Here is an 18230-nt window from a genome sequence, read left to right on the forward strand (position 1 = left end):
AAATAATTTATTTTTCATAATTTTGATTTCCTAAATTCGAATACATTAACAAACATAAAATCTCTGGGATATGTGATTTATTCAGAGGTATAGCTGTCTTTTTGTTAGGCATATATACTTCTTGAGACAATATACTCTGAATTCAATGTAACTCAAACATTTAACATGTTGGCATAACTGTAAGTTGAAGCAAAAGCTCTTCTAAGTTTTTTTTAACAGATGCCACACTTCTCTTTCAGTAATATTCTTCAAGAAACACTAGCTTCAGATTATGTAAAATGTTTGAACAACTTTGGGAGTAACGATCACCAATAAAAAGTCCTACTTGTTCATGGCTTCTAAGGCTTTTTGCTTACAAGACCAAACATGTGGCGAATGACGTGTTTTAGTGTAAAAGACCTATTGCTCTTCTGCATGGGTGCGCCTGTGGTGAAAAAAATTCGCTCTCACTGAAGAGGGTGCATTGAAGTTACAACACAAAAAGGGACATCTTCCAGCGTGGTTACGCACATGTTTTTTGAGGCTGATGTTATGAAAGAAAGATGCGATACAGTGGACGCAAGTAAAGGGGCGCACTCCTGTGTGGATGCACATGTGGTCCATGAGTGCATGTTTCCGCAAAAAGGATGCATTGCAGTTGACAGAGAAAAAAAGGACGCTCTCCTGTGTGGGTGTGCAGGCGCTCTTTTAGGTGCCCATTTGAGTTAAATACGGCTGGGCAAAGATGACACTGGAATGGACGCTCCTCTGTATGTATGCGAATATAATTTGCCATGTGCTTATTTTTTTTGGTCACACAGGTACACCGCCAACAGAAATGCCATCCACCTTGTACGGCAACGAATGAACTGTGCTGCTCCTTGGACACCAAGGACAAGAGATCTGCGAAGCCATAGGGGGGCCAGAAATGCGGTGCAAGCAGTGTCTCGAATACAGCATGAAAATGCGCTGCAGCAATAGACAATTGATTTGTAAGCACATCAAAACATTGTCCCAACCACAACACATCACACTACCAGTGCAATAACCATGTATACATGTCCCACATTCCCAAATCTACGTGCACAGATAACACACTCAGTACATGCATCCTACCAGGAGGTCTAGTTCGCATGCAGTTATGGTGGTAGTATACATAGAGTTTGTCACCACCTTTGAGAAAAAGGCCTTTTTCTATAATTTAAGGTAACAGATATATGTTTTTCTTGTGAATGTGAGCACTTCAGTAATTTTAAAGAGACACTACAGAAAAAATCTTGCTTGTCAAGTTAGTAAGTTACCCCTTAAATAAACCAAAACATTCACGCTTGCAGCAAGAAAATATTTGATTAGCAAGGAAACGTGCAAAAATAAAATGCAGGCAGTGCTGTCACCATGAAGTTTCTGCAGTGACGTTATAAACTTTGACAAATTCTTTTATGGCTTCATGATCATATATGCAACTTACTTGAGTTTTTCTCCGACAAACACACTGTCGCTTCACAAAGGTTTCAAAAAACTTCACCGAACCTATGATGGCAGAGTTAATGACAATCAAGTAGCAAAAGGATAACTTATTTGTCTCAACTTAATATTTCACATATGTAAATTATTCAAGTTACAAAGGTATATTCTATATTAGACTATATTTGCTTAAAAGTGGCTGTTACATTAACAGCAATACACGAAAAAGTTATGTATACCAAAAGTGAATGTAGAGAGGAAGCAGGTGCAAGAATTATGGACTGAACCACCAAAACAGTGATATCTGTCTGTTTAATTAAGCTATCATTTGAATACCAAGAAATATTAGTTCAGACCCTATTGGTTATAAGGGCCATGATCCATCCTGTTTCATTGCACAGATAAACGTATACTATATCTGCAGCACATAAAAAAAGTATAGTAAAGCATAGTAAAAGAAAGCATTACAAAAGCAGTTTTGACTGTTTATTATACAACCCGAAAAATCAATGTTCTCGGAAGAATGTGTTTAAAGACAGTGAAATTCCTGGTGAAAAAAAAAAATTTAATAGATCTAAATTTCATTGCTATGATAGTTCATGCCCAGCTTAAACATGCAATTATTATTTACATGTTAGAAGAAGCATCCTTTTTTTTTTGCCCATATGCTGTTCCAAGTTCACTGAGATCGAGACTTTTTGGAAATGATCTCGTCTAGCTTGATGAAAGCGTGGAATGAATGCAACACACAGAGAAGCGATGGCGTGTCCTCCGACCATTAGTTGAATGGATGAATGGCGCTCTGCGTGTGTGTACTTCCCCTCTGTATGTGGCCATTGTCGTGCCTTAAACTTCAAGTCATTGAATGGCTTACAGCGTTAAGCACTGAGTCATTAAACTAGTTATTAGTACTTTTTTTCCAATAGAGGTGTCATAGAATGTGGCACAGTAAAAGCACCACTGAATATCTAAACAAAGCATAAGTAAAATATGACAAAAAGTTTTATATATAACAGTCTAGGAAACATTAATGAAAATAAACATTGACAGAGGTTCTAATATGCATCAAAGTTTCTGATAGTAAAAAATACAGGCATAATGTTGGAAATAAATCAGAGAATTACTTTTCTATAGCTACATATTAGCACAGTTCACACATTTTACTGTTAATGTTCCTATATTGCTTGAATGGAAGAATAAAAGTATAATGATACACCAGAATGCTGAAAGTAACTTATTCACCAGATAATGTATGAGTCACTCAAACGATCTCAAAAAATGTTGGTGTTCTGCTTTATTGGTGATCGATATATATGGCTGAATACTCTGAATCAATACGATGGCTATACACAGAAATATAAAGTCATATCATATGTGAACGATCAAAGTTGCTCAATTGTGTTATAGTGAACAATGCACACATCGACATAACAAAGCACTAGTACATGGAATTCAAGCATCAAAGTATTCATGCCTCAAGCACACCAAATGCACCAACGGATATATCAGTGTATAAACGCGCATGAAATGCACATAATATATCTTGCCTGGTGCTGAAAGAGAATACCGAGATATTCAAGAGCATTTAAGTTCCTCTGTTAGTGCCATAGTACAAATAAGATAGGGCCAGTTCGTTGATATCAGGGTTATTTAATCAATGACAGCATAACACAGGAACAAAATCCGAATGGATTACAAGCCTTAATGAATATTAAGGAATAGATGACTTTTGCTGCCAAGTTATTTTAAGGTAATTACCATAATGCAGAGCCAAAGCTCAATGCCATCTCAAAGTGTTGTGGTAACTTGCATAAAGATATCCCCCCCTCCCTTTCCCTCAACTACTCGTAACAAGTTTAACACAGTGGCATACACAAGAGTAAGCATTAGTACCCAGTCTTAGCCAGAGCCTTTCTCATGAGGTGACCCGATGCTAGAATGACAACAAAACGGCAAAAGAAATGTGCCAGCAAGCACATTGCAGTAAAAACCTTGCCGCTTAGTGATAATGTCATACTGCAAGCGCAGGTGTGGCACGTGAAAAAAAAAAATAAAGCAAAGAAAACAGCTGTTCAGCTTGCACTAGTGCTGCAAGGCTAGAACGATCGGCAGAGCTAGAGTTTCAACCTTGCTAAGTTTCATGAGTATTGCCAAGCTTCAACTAGAGCTGCAAAGTTTTGCTAATAGCACTAAGTACGTCTAGACTTGGCTAGACTTATCACATGATTACTCATGTCTAGCAACTAGTTGTTGCATGATCTTGCGTAACTTTTAGTCATGTAACAGACTCACCAATGTTTTTTTGTATCATGCTCAAGACAAATCGGCGCACGTACAGTGGGAGAGAAAAGCAGGCGTTGAAGAGGACGAAGCGAGTGCACACTGGTTAACACCTATGATGATCCTTGTTCTCACTACCTCACCTGCCACTACAAAAAGCTTGAAGAGCGACACTCTTGAAACACAAAGAAAGTACAGGCCACACAGATGAGAGAAACGAAGCCAGGAGTGAAGCGGAGAGTACGCATTGGTCTGGTCAGACATCAATGATCAGGAAGCCAGCACTATCAGAGTGACATGGTCGAGCGCCACCATCCAAGGGGCCCTGACAATAATGCATCATCTGCCCCAGCACCCAGCGAATGCACAAGAACCTGCAGCAACCTGCCTCACCCTTTTTTTTTCTAAGAAAACGAGCAATGCGTCCATAATCACTTCGTCAAGCCCCAATCTGCTAGGGCAGTGTTTGTTCGAATTCACTAGTAAAGACGCTTGCGTGCCATGACAGCTGTGTCCTCTTTCTCGCTGCCCTAACAAACATTTCTGACAGCGCTCTTTAGCTTGCCTTCTGAACCTACATCGTAACAACTTCGCAACCAAAAACACAGCTGACTAATGCTAATGAATGAAATTTAAGCACTGTAATTATGCCAATTCTTTTCCTCATAAATTCGCATGCGAGAAAAACAAATATTCAATGTGACTTGTTTAAATATAGTAACACATCAGAGGCAGGAGACCGTAAAAATGGCCACATTATCATTGCAGTGTGGAATTCACAACAGTCAGACTGAAATCTAACAAAGCAAACAGGCAAATGATTTCAATTAAGGGGCCACTGAGAATTTCTGGCAACGTACAAAGAACCCAAGTCCTCCGAGGCTTCATAAAACGAATGCAAATGTCTGCAACGACACAGAGATCACTATTAAACCTGCCACAAACATTTATAGTACACCAGCACAAATTTTTTACAATAGGCATCGACTAGACCCGCATGTGAAAATTTACTTGTCATGAATTACACAGACGGGTAGATTTGCAATTGAGTGGTTACTTTTTTAGTAAATAACTACTCATAGTCATATACATTGTTACAAGCTCTGGTGGATGCTATTACTGCAATCACGATTGGCAGGGGCAACACAAACATTAAGAATACTAAGGATACGGTTTTCATAAAGGCTGCAACCAATATTTTAAGTAGCACAGCTATGGCCTGGTGACGATGGTCCCAATATATGTCTATGCCAAAAACCAAGTAATGACAATTTCATTTTTGCTGCACTTATCGGATGTGCCTTCCTTCAGCTTCAGCAATAATAAGGTGCTGTTTTAAGAGTAATCATCCCAAGCGAATCGATCCATTGAGTGAGCACAGTTTCGTGCGCAACAATTTTGTGCAACACTGGCCTACTTTTCTCAAAATACAAGGAGCGACTTTTCGGTGTCCCTGCTGGTGTTTTAACATTGAAACAAGAAGGTATATTAGACAAATTCTGAAAACCAATAGTTGAATGAACAAAAAAAGCATGTGAAAGAAAGCAGGAGATGCTGTGAATGACATACTATTTGATAGAATATGGAACTTTAGACAGAAACAAGGCAATTATGGTTACTAATCATTCATTTAATCTCTTCAGGTAGTAATTCACCAATGGTACTCAATTTTAGATAGAAGAAAGCCCTTGTATATACTTACCAGTATTTCTGGAATGTGAACAATAAGTTCTCAAACTAGAATACAACTGTGATGCCTACGAAATTTTGCATAGCTCATTTTATAATTTAGTTTGATAGCTGCCACTGATGCGGAAGAACGTCTGTTAGTAATGATAAGCATAGGCAACAGTTGCTTGGCTGTGGAAAGGCGTGTAAACAGTGGTCACCAGGCATGCATCTGTAGGTGTGTTGTCATGCTGAACAACACAGCAAATATATGTGGCTTGCTCAAGTGGGCCGACCTGTCCTCGCTTATCTTGATGCTGGTAGAATAACACACAGTGTGAGTAGCATGAAAACCTAAACCAGATCATGCACCTTGACAAGCAGTAGAAATTAAAGCGATATAAAATTATCAGCACAGACCTGTCTTTCTCCAACTTTGGTTGCTTGTGCCCTCTATGTACTGTTCCGGAAGAAAGGCCCAGAAGTAAATGCCCAAGACGGGAAAAGGAGCAGCGCTATTTATATAAACAGGGTGTCTCTATGGCCCTCCATTCTTCGGACGTGTAAGAAAGAAAATTTGTTAGGAATTTCCCTGAAACATTTTTTTACAAACCAAATAAGTAAGCTAGCTGTTAGAACGTCATTCAAACTAAAATTTAAGCAAAGCTAAGATTACAAAAGCTGCCTGCTATTAAGGGGTGCCCCTTCTCTGAAGCTATGCATTTTCTCCTCAGTTTATCCACAAAGACGTCTGGACTAGGCTCTGTGCTCCATGATTTTCCAACAGCACGCTATGGATCGTAAAGCGCATACTTTGACATTGTCTATTGATTTCTGAATGCAACAACATCACATTCTCTACACCTCCACTGGTGCAAGTACTAAGAAGACAAGGCAGATCAGTCACACGTGTTTCAAGCACCACATTTTGTGGAAGAAAGACCTTTGCGATAACCAGTGCTAAAAACTTCGTTTGGTGGTGCACAGCAGTGTGTGGCAACCTGCGCATGATGATCAAACTACATGTTATCCAGAGCACTTAATATGTTACTGATCCGAATGCTTTGCACTACTGTCTTATTCTGCTGGTGCCTAGTATATGCTTGAGCGACATGTCTAGTCGTCTGGTCACATTTGTGAATAAGGCTTCCATGTGCAAGCAAAAATGTTTCTTTTAAAGTTTTATTTCATCAGCACCACAGAGTTCTACACAATATCCCAGAGCGGAACTGGCACTGCGATCGTTCGGCTGACGTGGCAATGATGGGAACTACAGGAACTGCACATGCAACGCAATTGAATTGCATTTGCTAGCAAACTGTCAACGGGTCTTTTTGAACAGTTTCAGTTTCGTTTTTCACGCAATGTAGGTAGTGGGGTGCAATACAAGGCACTTGGATGGTGCCTTTGTTGTTAAAAGAGGCTGAAGAACTCTATGGCTCTTGATTAGTTATGATGTTGTGGCTTTACAGGTTGTACTGACAGTTTTAACAAAGTGTCGTGCACTCACCGCTGGCTTTAGATGTAGCGGGCCATGCAGGTGCAGGAAATTGCATAGAATTCATGTTTTTAAAAATGATAGTCTTTCCTGGGAACCTTCGACAAAAAAATTTTGGCTGCCTGTCTGTACATTTGTCTGTTTGTCCGCCCTTAACGATACCTCAAACTCCCAACCCCATCCGCCGTGCCCCCCAACAATGCTCAAGATTTATAATTAGCTTTCATAGTTGTGTGATTGTCAATTAAAAACCAATTATTGCATATATCTGAAGTGCCATAACAACACATCTATGTTTTGTATGTCTGCCTTTATACTAGAAGAGGCACACACAAGTAACTCTAAAGGCCAATACCCCATAGTGGGTATACGCCACTATCAATAGGTGAACAACAACAACGACTGTAGAGTTTATTACGCTGCGCTGACAGTGCAATGCGATGCTCAAAAAGGTAAGTGTTTCCAACGTTTTGCTACGACGACACGGTGGTGGCACCTGCCCGTTGCTTCGCATTCTACCCCTTATCACCTCTGAGACTGGCACGCATCTTTCTCTACGAGCGCGCACGCCTTCGTTTTTGAAGATAACTGCCAGATGGCGCTCATGTCTAACGTGCCTCGATGCATTTGCTCGCCTCCACCGCACACTCAAGGCACTCTAATGCAGCGCCTCCAGAATACAATTCACCGATTTTCTTGCGCAGAACATCAAATAAACGTTTTGTTCACTCTTTCCAGACGACCATCTTTCGACGACATTTGCAGTGTAACATGCAGATTCGGGCCAATTTTTTATAAGTGCGCCTCGTCAAAACTCATTCAAGTCGGATGCAAACCGACGGAAAAGAGGGATATGTTGGGTGCAGGCCATGGAGACAAATGCATGGCATCGTAGCAGATGCCAGATGTTATCTGTTTCCCACCCAATACAGTAATTTTCTTTTTAATAGATGATGAATGCTTTTGAGAGAAAAGCAAATTTTTTTTTTTTTCAGGTGTAAAAAAATAGTCACTTATTTGACAATGCCAAATGTGGAACACAATTGCAGAGCAATGCATACGCTGATGGTTGAAATTTTTCAGACTTCACTGCAATCACGGTCACGCATGCGTCTCTGCAATATGCTTTACATACAGAAGATATACACAAATTTTAACTGAAAATAACTTCTTATTCGTTTGTTCAAAGCTCAATGAACAAGTGTCACGTATCTTAGGAACAAAATTCGAAGCCTATATACTTCCGATCATTCCCATGCTGGCTTAAGAACCGCTTGAGGAACCTGCGTAGACACTAATGCTAGATTTGCCAGTTCGACTTCCTTTGTCTTACATCACTTCTTTCTTTCGCACTTCCATGTCACTGAAGCTGCAACTTCTTTAATACTGATGTTTTTTAACAACAGCAACATTCCAAAGAATGACAGAGCACCATAAATTTGCTCAAAAGTAGCTCATGCAGCAAAGAAGCTACGTCATCCAAAGCCTTGGTAAAAGCGGTGGGTTGTGTTACTTCGTTGTTTGGTGCATGCACTGTCGTCCACTCAGGGAGAACACAGCTTTGTGAAACACCACTGCATCAGCTCAAAATGACACAGGCATACAAGAGCGCGCTGCTCTCTGAAGTACACCCAAGAAAGAGTGGTGCCACGGCCATGCTGGCTACTATGTACTGGCCCGAAGTATCTCCCATAGATCCGTCTTCATGAGTGCTGCTAGACACCTCAATGCGTGGCCACACTGTGTTCTGTTCATCTTAAAAGTGAACACCACTGTACATAGCCCTTATATACTAAGAAGCACTTTTGCTACGCATGTTTTTGTCCCTTCACAGGCAGCACCAAACTGTTTATTTGCAAGACCTACGTCTTGACAAAGCCTCCACACAAGCTCATACGAGTGCCCACCACTGGGCGAGTTCAAGGCCATTTAGGCGAGTCAGCACTACCTCCAGTGCTCTGCATTGACTGCGTACTGTTATAAAAACTTTAGTTTTCCCTGCCATAAAGCGAATTAAAATGAAGTGTAAGGTGCCAGGCAAAATGCTTGCCGAAAAGCCCACTCAAGCGATGTGAAAGAAAAAGAGAGAGAAGAGATGCAAACCACTGCACTTTCTCCCCTCCAAGCATTCAGGTTTGTAGGTGTATGTGATGGATGAACAAAATAAAGAAGGGGTGCAATAACTGGTAAAATGCCTCTTGCTTGAATTCCTTTTTCTCAGTCTACGATGCACTTTGTTTGTTCAGAAGCACTTGTGTAGCACCAAGCAACGACACACGCACAGGAGTGAACAGTGACTCTGTAACCTCAAGATGTCTGCAGCGCCGCTTAAACACTGGGGAGATATTGCAAAAATGTCTGAGAGATGTATAAGAAGCACAATATTGCTTTCGGGAAAAGCTGCAATTTATAGACTGTCAATAGGGTTTTCCAAGCCTACTTTGACGAACGAGGCATACACAATGGGCCGCACATAAGATGACCCCGGTCAATTTTACTTCATCATATCTTTGCCAAGTCGCTGCATTGAACGACAATTCGTTTCAAAGTGCAAAGAGGCGCTGAAAGCTTCTCCTGACTTGGACAATGTGAGTCACAGCATCATACAGCTAAGGTTCAGGGACGAACGATTCAAAAGTAGCATTGCTGCCCAGAGACCTCTTTTGACAGCAGAAAAGATGGAGCAAGGAGGAGTGAAAGTATGCATTTTTCTCAGACGAGTCTTCAATCCAGAGCCATTGGGACCAATAAAAGAGAATGCAGCAAAGAAAACACACACACTTTAGGAAGCACAATACCCAGGAGGCAGCAATCAGTAGGCGCTCCTCTTCATGTGTAGGGTGCAATTAACAGTTAAGGTCCACTGATAAGAATTGGTAGACAGTACTGCCTGCTTCACCTTGCTCAAGTACCAGCTGATTCCTTATGTGCTGAATCACACCCAGACCGGTATTATTCTTTCCGAACAAGACTTCTTGCCCGCTCGCATGGCGGAGGCCTTGGTACGCCTTTGGGAGGAGCAAGCAGCAATGTAACTTCAACGGTGTTTACATGAACTAAATCTGTCATATATCGGGCGTCTAAATGTGTACTTTATGATGTTGTACCTGGATCTTGTGACTTGCAACCATTTATGGGAAGCAAGCGAAGAGTGCAAGGGCATTCAATGTGACACCACTTTCACCGAGGCTCTCTATACTGGTGCCGCCATACAAACCGGCGATTAGATGCTGTTTTAGTAGATGACCAAATGAATAAAATAGTATAGGCCGCTATGATGGTATTGCGAAATGTTATATACTTATTTGTTTCTATTTCACCAGCGTTAATTAATTTGCCTTCAAAGCCCTCTGATGGCCAGTTTTGGCCCGCTTATTTACAATAAAGCAAAATTGAACTAAGAAACAGGGCTAACTTTTGCCATGTTTTAGCATACTATGTAAGAGGCGAACCTGAGCTCTTCATAGATAAAAAAGCCTGATGGAAGTGCCCACAGTGTGGTTAGAAGAGCGTTCCCGTTTACAATATGTTTACGACGGTGACTGCGACGCCTCACCCACAGCTGGGTTTCAAGACTTCCCCGAGTCTGCACACGCAGACTCGCAGACTCGGGGAAGTCTTGAAAGAGGGAACTGCATATTTCCTCTATCACTTTCGACAATTCTGCTCAACGCATCGCCAGGATATGTCAGTTGCTTGGCAGTAAACATTGCGTAGCTGGCATATTTTCCCCAAAGTTTTCTTCTCGCGCGAGGCACGGGTCTACGCCACATTTGCAGTAAAAGCAGGTCGATGGACTCGCTCACTGGATTTCATGCCGACCGGTTGTGCCCCCGCGATCTCCGACGACAGCGCAGCTCTGGCCGACTGGCTCGCCCTACGCTATCTCCTGACACAGACTAGTGCTCTTGCTGAGTGGTTCCCCGTCCTCGGACTTCTCCGACCGTCTCCATCTTTCCTATCTTCTCCTCACTTCCGCATGTGGCTGTCCCTGCGCAACGCTCTCTCCATCCCCATCTCTCTATATATCTCTATACCTTTTCATCCCTCTTCACCCCATCGTGAGCTACTGTTGAAGTGTCCTCCCCCTGAGAGACAGTCGTACGGGGCTCACTTTTATCATCTTTTCATTTAAAAATCACGTAAGAAAAAAAAAGCGAAAAGAAGCTATGTTTATAATGCAGCGAGGCACTAAACAAGGCGGCATGATGTCGCAAAGGCTTAGGGCATGACGCAATGATTAAAGCGTGTAATACGTCGTCGATGTCTGAGATCTACTCGAGGGCAAGCACTCGTATTTTTTCCAGAACATAATTATCTTTTGTTCATATTTGCATATTTGCTCGAATTATGTGTGTGTGTGTGAGGGGGGGTCCATGTTTTGACCCTCGCTGAAGCCTGCCACGTTCACGGAGGCCGTCGATGAACACCCGCACGGACAACCACACAGGCAGTTTGAAAAGTTGATTTGGCGCGCAAGTACAGCAGCACAGGTTTTCCCGCTCACTTTAATCCAAGTGCCAGCCTAAATAATCTGCACGCCATTGAAATCATCTGAGCACCGAGCTATTTATTCCATGTGCCAAACATTTAATCCAAGCGCCAACATATTTATTCCAAGCGCCAACTCACTCAGGCCACGTGCCATTGAGTTTAATCTAAGTGCCACCGTATTTAATCCAATTGCCAATGACTTTAATTCAGGTGCCAGTCAGTTTAATCCATGCGCTAGAAACACACAGTTAGCCGCTATATATAGTATAAATGTCAGAATAACGTAAACATGGCGTCACAGCAAGAACTTTTCCCTCGGCTATACATGGTAGCGCTTATAAAATGAAGTGCGCAGTGCGACTTCCCCTTAACATTTTGGTGTCATAGCTTCAAAATAGAAAAAAAAACAGTCAATAGTAATTGCATTTATGGATACTTAAATGTATTTGCTCATAGAGTCCATGTTAGTCTTTATTGCATTGCTACTGCTTCATTCCGGTTAACCATCTACACCATCGCATATGCATAGATTCGTGTCGTCTGCTGAGCAGACGGCATTTGGCTACTTATGCGCTGAGGCTACCGCAGTCGTCTGCTCAGCCCAAGGAGAACAGTGACCGACAGATGATATTAATTCGTTCTTGAAATCAGAAATAACCGCTTAAAAATACCAAACTTGCATTTAATCGGGTTCATGTGGAAATAAGTTGTTATAAAAGCATCAAAATAGATACTCCGGTTTTCATGTAACAGACGACGCTTAGTGTAGCTGAAGCGCGTTTACTTGAAACGTGTGTTTTCATACGGGAACATTTGCAGACGAAGAGAGAGCTTTGCTTGAAGTCATGGCTGGGCGCAAACGAGGATCACACTTTAAGAACCCCGACGAACCTCGTCGAAAAAACAGCAGAGTTTCGGTGGTCAACAGGGCTAGGATTGTGGACGTTTACAGGCGTAGCGGTGACTTAAAGCAACTGGCCGACGCTCTAGGCATCAACATTAAAACAGCAGGATCGATTGCCGCTACCGACATAGAAACATCAAAGCATGGTGGGGGTTCAAAAAGGAAGTTTGGAGATGACGTCGTGAGTACTTTGAGACGAATTGTCGACGAAAATTGTACATTTACATTGAAGCAAATAAAGGAGCCCTGGAGAAAGAAATGCCAGGAGTAACAATCAGTGCAAGCACAGTCGACCGCTTGCTGGATGCCCACTGCTACTCGATGAAGCTAGTGATGCAGAGGCCAACAGATCGCAACCGTGACGATATCAAGTACAGCCGCATGCTGTACACCCAATGGCTGCAGTCTGATGGACCGCGTGTTTGCCGCTTCTATTTGGATGAGTACTAAGTTCAATATCTGGTGTTCCAGGAACTTCGGCAGGGCAGCTAAAAGACAACCAGCTGTGCACATGACCACAACGACAAAGGGAGTGAACTTGAACATTATAACATGAATGTCCGCAAATGGAGTTATTCACTAGACTGTGGTGGACAAAGTTCATTGGGTTGTTTTTAATGACTTCCTCAGTGATGTTTCAGCCCGCGTAGAACGTGATGAGCCAAATACCGAAGCTGTATTCCTCTTTGATAATGCACCTGCTCACGCTCGAGCGTAACAGGCGGCTTTGGCTAACTTCATGCACTCTATTAAGCCCCTGCCAGCGTACAATCCCTTCTTTAACCCTATAGAAGAAGCCTTCTCGAAATTCAAGTCACACGTGAAGGCCTACCTGAGCGAACGTCGTAATTTAGCTTTAGTGACACCGCAAGGCATGACGAAAAAGGAGCACAGGCGTTCTTTGCTGCTGGATACGGCTCGCCACTCTATGCAACAAATACAGCGCGTGGACTGCGCGGCCTTTGATCGGCGCAACTTCTCTTTCGTGCCTGCTGCTTTGCGTGAAGATCACTTGTGAACATCCGTCTCCGAGCCCTATGACACAGTTCTGTTTTAATAAATACACTAACCTGTGCCTGCGTTGCATTTCTTGAATAATTAGTAGTAATCACTCTTGTTTTCCGGTATATGTATATGTATGTATGTGTGTACACACACACACACACACACACACACACACGCACACACACACACATATATATATATATATATATATGACATATGAAGGTAGCGATGGTTGGTAGAAGCCGAGAAGGAAGAAGTGCAGAGTAGAATAAACATGGAGTGTGAGCCAGGCCACGTCTCCCATTCATCATAGCGTTACACAAGTCGACAGGATGAAGACCTCGCAACCACTTCATCGCCCGGCCATCATCATCGAAGACCTCAGCGAGACGCAGTGACCGAACGCGGACCACCAAGCATCATGACAGCAGCATCACACGACCTTCCCATCTCCAAGTACACCGGAGCAGCGGACGATGGACCTGTACAGGACTGGTTCGACCTGTTTGAGTTCCACGCTACCGCTGCATCTTGGTCGGAACGGGAGATGGTTACGAACTTCAGCGACTACGTCACCGGTGAGGCATTTAAATTTTACCTCACCCACATATTCGACAACGACGAGTCTTGGCAAAAAATAAAAGAAGAAATGATCGTCTGGTTTCAAGACTCCAATGAAGATTCGATTAGAACACACGCTCTCAGTGCATTCGATCTCAGTCATCGCAGTCATAAGCAGCCTTCACGCGTTCGAGCACAGAGCAGAAGTTTACGATTCCCGTCAGGCGAAGTCAGTCATCTGCTCATAGAAAGACATCCTAGCCGTCTTTCTACAAGGCCGAACCTTCCACCTGGTTTCCCATGTACACAAATATCACCAGCGCTAAACTCTTCCATACAATACACAAATCAAGACAACATTCAAGCACCCAATGTACTTGACTCTTCATCTTCCTTACGTAAGCCACCACCTGGTTTTGTGCCAAGTAGCTCGTCTGGTGCTTGTCACTCTCATCGCACCCCTCAAGATATCGCCACATACGCAACTCACCACCTGAAATATCGGCCAAATACCTTTTCAAGCCACTGCCATTCCGAAAGCGATTGTACGTCAGGAACGCTTGGCTCAATTCTCCCGCAAAAAAACGAACCTACGGAATCGGAAACACGTCAAGCGATGTTTGCGGCGATGTCATTCTCAGGAACCGGACCAACCGAAAGTGGAAACATTACGGAGTCACCATTCAATGCGAGTCTCGCCGATAAAAACGAAAATGTATCTACTGCTTTTCTTGACAGAAATCATGCTTGCATCCCACTCGTAAAGAATGCTGGCAATACCGACAACGTCTCCTTATTCAACGACGATGACCAACCACAATTTTCTCAGAGCTATCACCAAACCAAGAAAATACGACGACGAACGAAAACTTCAACGGAAGCACACTCACGACTTGAACAACTTAAAAAATTAGGGAGTTTGATCCAAGGGTCATTTCAAGAAGTAGGACGTTTCCGAATGAAGGAACATCGCCACAGACGCTCTCTGCGTCTGCGGTTACACAGACAACACCACGCAAAACGCCCAGAAAGACGCGGAAGCACTTCTTGCACGCCGCCAGCACACAGGCATCTAGCCGTCACCATCTCTCAAGAAGCACGCATTCTAGATACAATGCGTCTGTCGCAGCCACGACTCGAAATCCGACGCATCAGACATCCAACCTTCCAACGCTACAAGGACTCCCAACCTTGTTCGTTTTTCGCTACTATCCAGGCTGTGTCATCACCATTTGTCATCACCGCTGTGTCATCACCGCGGATCTGCGAAGCGAGTTCACTTGTCGGTTTTTATTGAAACGCCAGGCGCGCGTCTAATGCGTGTCTAGTGCATGCCAGTTGGTACAAATACATGTGGGTATGCACGTATACAGAGCAGCTGTAGGTTGTAATCAACGCACCTTCAGAAACATTTCACTCTTGACCAGTTCCCGCTTGAGCCGAAACGCGCTGCTTCGGGACACCTCACCAGTAGAACTCTCACTTTTCAGGAAGTTCCCAGCACCGCATCAGGATCACTTGGCATCACGATTGTTCAAATGGGCACATTTAAAAAAAAAAAACGTCATCGCAGTGCTGCTGGACGAATGTTCGTACCAGTCTGGTCGTAGTTTTTTTTCTTGCGTGTGCACAAGCCGGTTGTAATCAATCGTCACAACATCACGCCCTGTGGCCACTTACAGGATCCAGCAAGAAGCACGTTCACTGTGTCACAGCACGAACAAAACACAATCGGAGAAGTGGACTAGTTAAAACTGGACGAAATACCGCGGCCGTGGAACTAAAATGTACAATACTACGCGAGACGCCATGGCTAGTGGTGTAAAGTATAGAACTGCACAACGTTGCCGGTTGAGTAACGCACATCCCGCTTGCTCTTGTGTTGTGCCGTTTATGTTCATAAAGGTAACTGTTTATTCTACGTCTTATTTCGTTCCATTTTGTTTCATTTACATCTATTCAACGTAGCAACAGAACCCAAACATTCGCTTTTGGATGAAAGTTTTAAACCTTTAGGGGGCGCTGCAAGAACACAGACACCAATTATTACTAGATCTTTGCGAGCAACATAGTCTGGAGATAGTTAACACGGGGCCTAAATGTGACGGCCAGATCACATGGGAAGTCGGAAACAAGCAATCAAGTATTGATTATTGTCTCATGACTGAAGGAATTTACCACAAACTGACAGAAATGAGGATAGACGAGGAAGGCATTAACAGCTTGGGTAGTGATCATAAACGAATAACATTACAAATGGGATACGAAACTGAAAATATGAGCATGGAATCAAAGTCTGGCAGCTCGTATTTAAATGACAAACAAATAATAAATATAGCCGCAAGAGTCGAGGAAGAAGTAGGCGAAATACCAGGCAAGGACTGGGAGTATAGTGAGCTGTTACATCTAATGACGAAGGAGATAGGGAAAGAGAAGAAAACTGTTTGCTGGAAAGGAAAAAGGAAGCCAAAAAGTTGGTGGAACAAGGAAATCCGGGAGGCGATCGAGAAGCGACGCGAAGCCTCATGGGAGCATAGAAAGGCAAAAAAGGAGAAGCGGCCGCAGGACGAAGTCAAAAAAATATGGGAAATATATTTAGAGAAAAAATCCCTTGTACAGAAATTGGTAGAGGCAAAAATTAAAGGTGAAAGTGAACGCTGGATGACAGAGATACACGAAAAAAAGGAGGCCGCGCCTAGGATTTTTTGGAGCCACATAAAGGCGCTAGGTAGGAAGTCTGTCACAACGCAACAACATATTCTAGATGAAGGAGGAAATCAATTGGAAGGGTACGAAGCGCTAGGTTACATCCAAAAGGTAACAGCCGATTCGTTTCAAAAGAGCGTCCAGGGGATCTCCCCGGTGAGTTAAAGTGTGGCGGAGAAAGCAACAGAGGAAGAGCTAGTACTTGATAATTTCAACTGGAAAAAGGCCGAAGGAAAAATTCCAAAGCGCACTGCCGCGGGTTTAGATGGGATTCCCGTTAGCCTCATTAACGATCGAACTAGGACATAACACTAAAGAAGCATTGTTAAAAGCAGTAGAAAAAAGCTTAAAGGACGGACAAATACCGGACAGTTGGCGACAAAGTAGAATGAACTTAATCTATAAAGGCAAGGGAGAAAAGGACAAGATTCGCTCGTATAGACCACTAACAATTACATCGGTACTATACAGGATGGCGATGCAAGCAGTAAAAATGAAAATAGAAACATGGGCCGAACATAACGATATTTTGGGAGAACTTCAGAACGGATTTCGAGTCGACAGGCGGTTAGGCGATAACCTGTTTGTTCTCACTCAGTGTATAGAAATATCCAAAATAGAGAATAGGCCCTTGTACGTGGCTTTTCTAGACATCACGGGGGCATACGACAACGTTAATCAGGAAATTTTGTGTGATATATATTGAAAGGAATGGGCATGGGCGACGACTGTATACAGCTTTTGAGGGAGATATACCGAGAAAATACAGTTTGCATAGAGTGGGAAGGAATGCGTAGCAAAGAGAACGTTGAGGTTAGCAGGGGCCTGAGACAGGGATGTCCTTTGTCCCCGCTGTTATTCATGCTGTACATGGTGAGTATGGAAAAAGCGCTAGAAGGTAGCAACATTGGTTTTAATCTGTCACACAAACAGGGCGGCATGATGATTGAGCAGAAGCTTCCAGGTTTATTTTATGCGGACGATATCGTCTTATTTGCGGACAGTCGAGATGATATACAGCAGCTGGCGAATATATGCGGAAGGGAAGGTGAAGCTCTTGGACTAGGATTCAGTGTAACGAAGTGTGGATTGATGGTATTCAATGATCCCTGTGATCAGACGGTGTCCATACAAGGCCAAGAAATACCGAGGGTAAGTGAATACAAGTACCTTGGAGTATGGGTAAATGAGAGTGATAGATACATGGAGGTACAGGAAAAAGCCTCGGCAGCAAAAGGAAAGAGGAATGCGGCAATAATGAAGCACAGAGCGTTGTGGGGATACAATAGGTATGAGGTGCTTCGAGGTCTGTGGAAGGGTGTAATGGTTCCAGGGCTTACTTTTGGGAACTCAGTGGTGTGCATGAGGGCAGAGGTGCAAGCGGGAATGGATGAAAATCAAAGGACTGTGGGACGCCTCGCGTTGGGTGCTCACGGGAAGACGACAAACGAGGCTGTAAAGGGCGATATGGGGTGGGCAGGTTTTGAGGCGAGGGAAGCGCAGAGCAAAATAAGGTTCGAAGAAAGGCTAAGAAATATGAAGGAGAGTAGATGGGCAGAGAAGGTGTTCCGTTATTTGTATAGGAAGAGCGTGGACACACAGTGGAGAAAAAGAACTAGAAGACTCACTAGTAAGTATACGGCTGGTATTGTAAGCCGTATGTCAACAAAG

The 18230-nt window shown here is 43.1% G+C and overlaps 1 long non-coding RNA gene across 1 annotated transcript in view; it reads right to left on the bottom strand.

The window, feature by feature from the left end:
* The window catches only part of LOC119163094 (uncharacterized), a 57565-nt gene extending 41717 nt beyond the window's left edge, over window positions 1-15848 (bottom strand). The window contains exon 1 of the long non-coding RNA XR_012886273.1: window positions 15254-15848. This is a non-coding gene — a long non-coding RNA (uncharacterized LOC119163094). The remainder of the gene's footprint in view (window positions 1-15253) is intronic.
* Between the last annotated feature and the right edge of the window lie 2382 nt (window positions 15849-18230).

Source organism: Rhipicephalus microplus, chromosome 9 (assembly GCF_043290135.1).
Source record: "Rhipicephalus microplus isolate Deutch F79 chromosome 9, USDA_Rmic, whole genome shotgun sequence".
NCBI classification, from domain to species: Eukaryota; Metazoa; Arthropoda; class Arachnida; order Ixodida; family Ixodidae; genus Rhipicephalus; species Rhipicephalus microplus.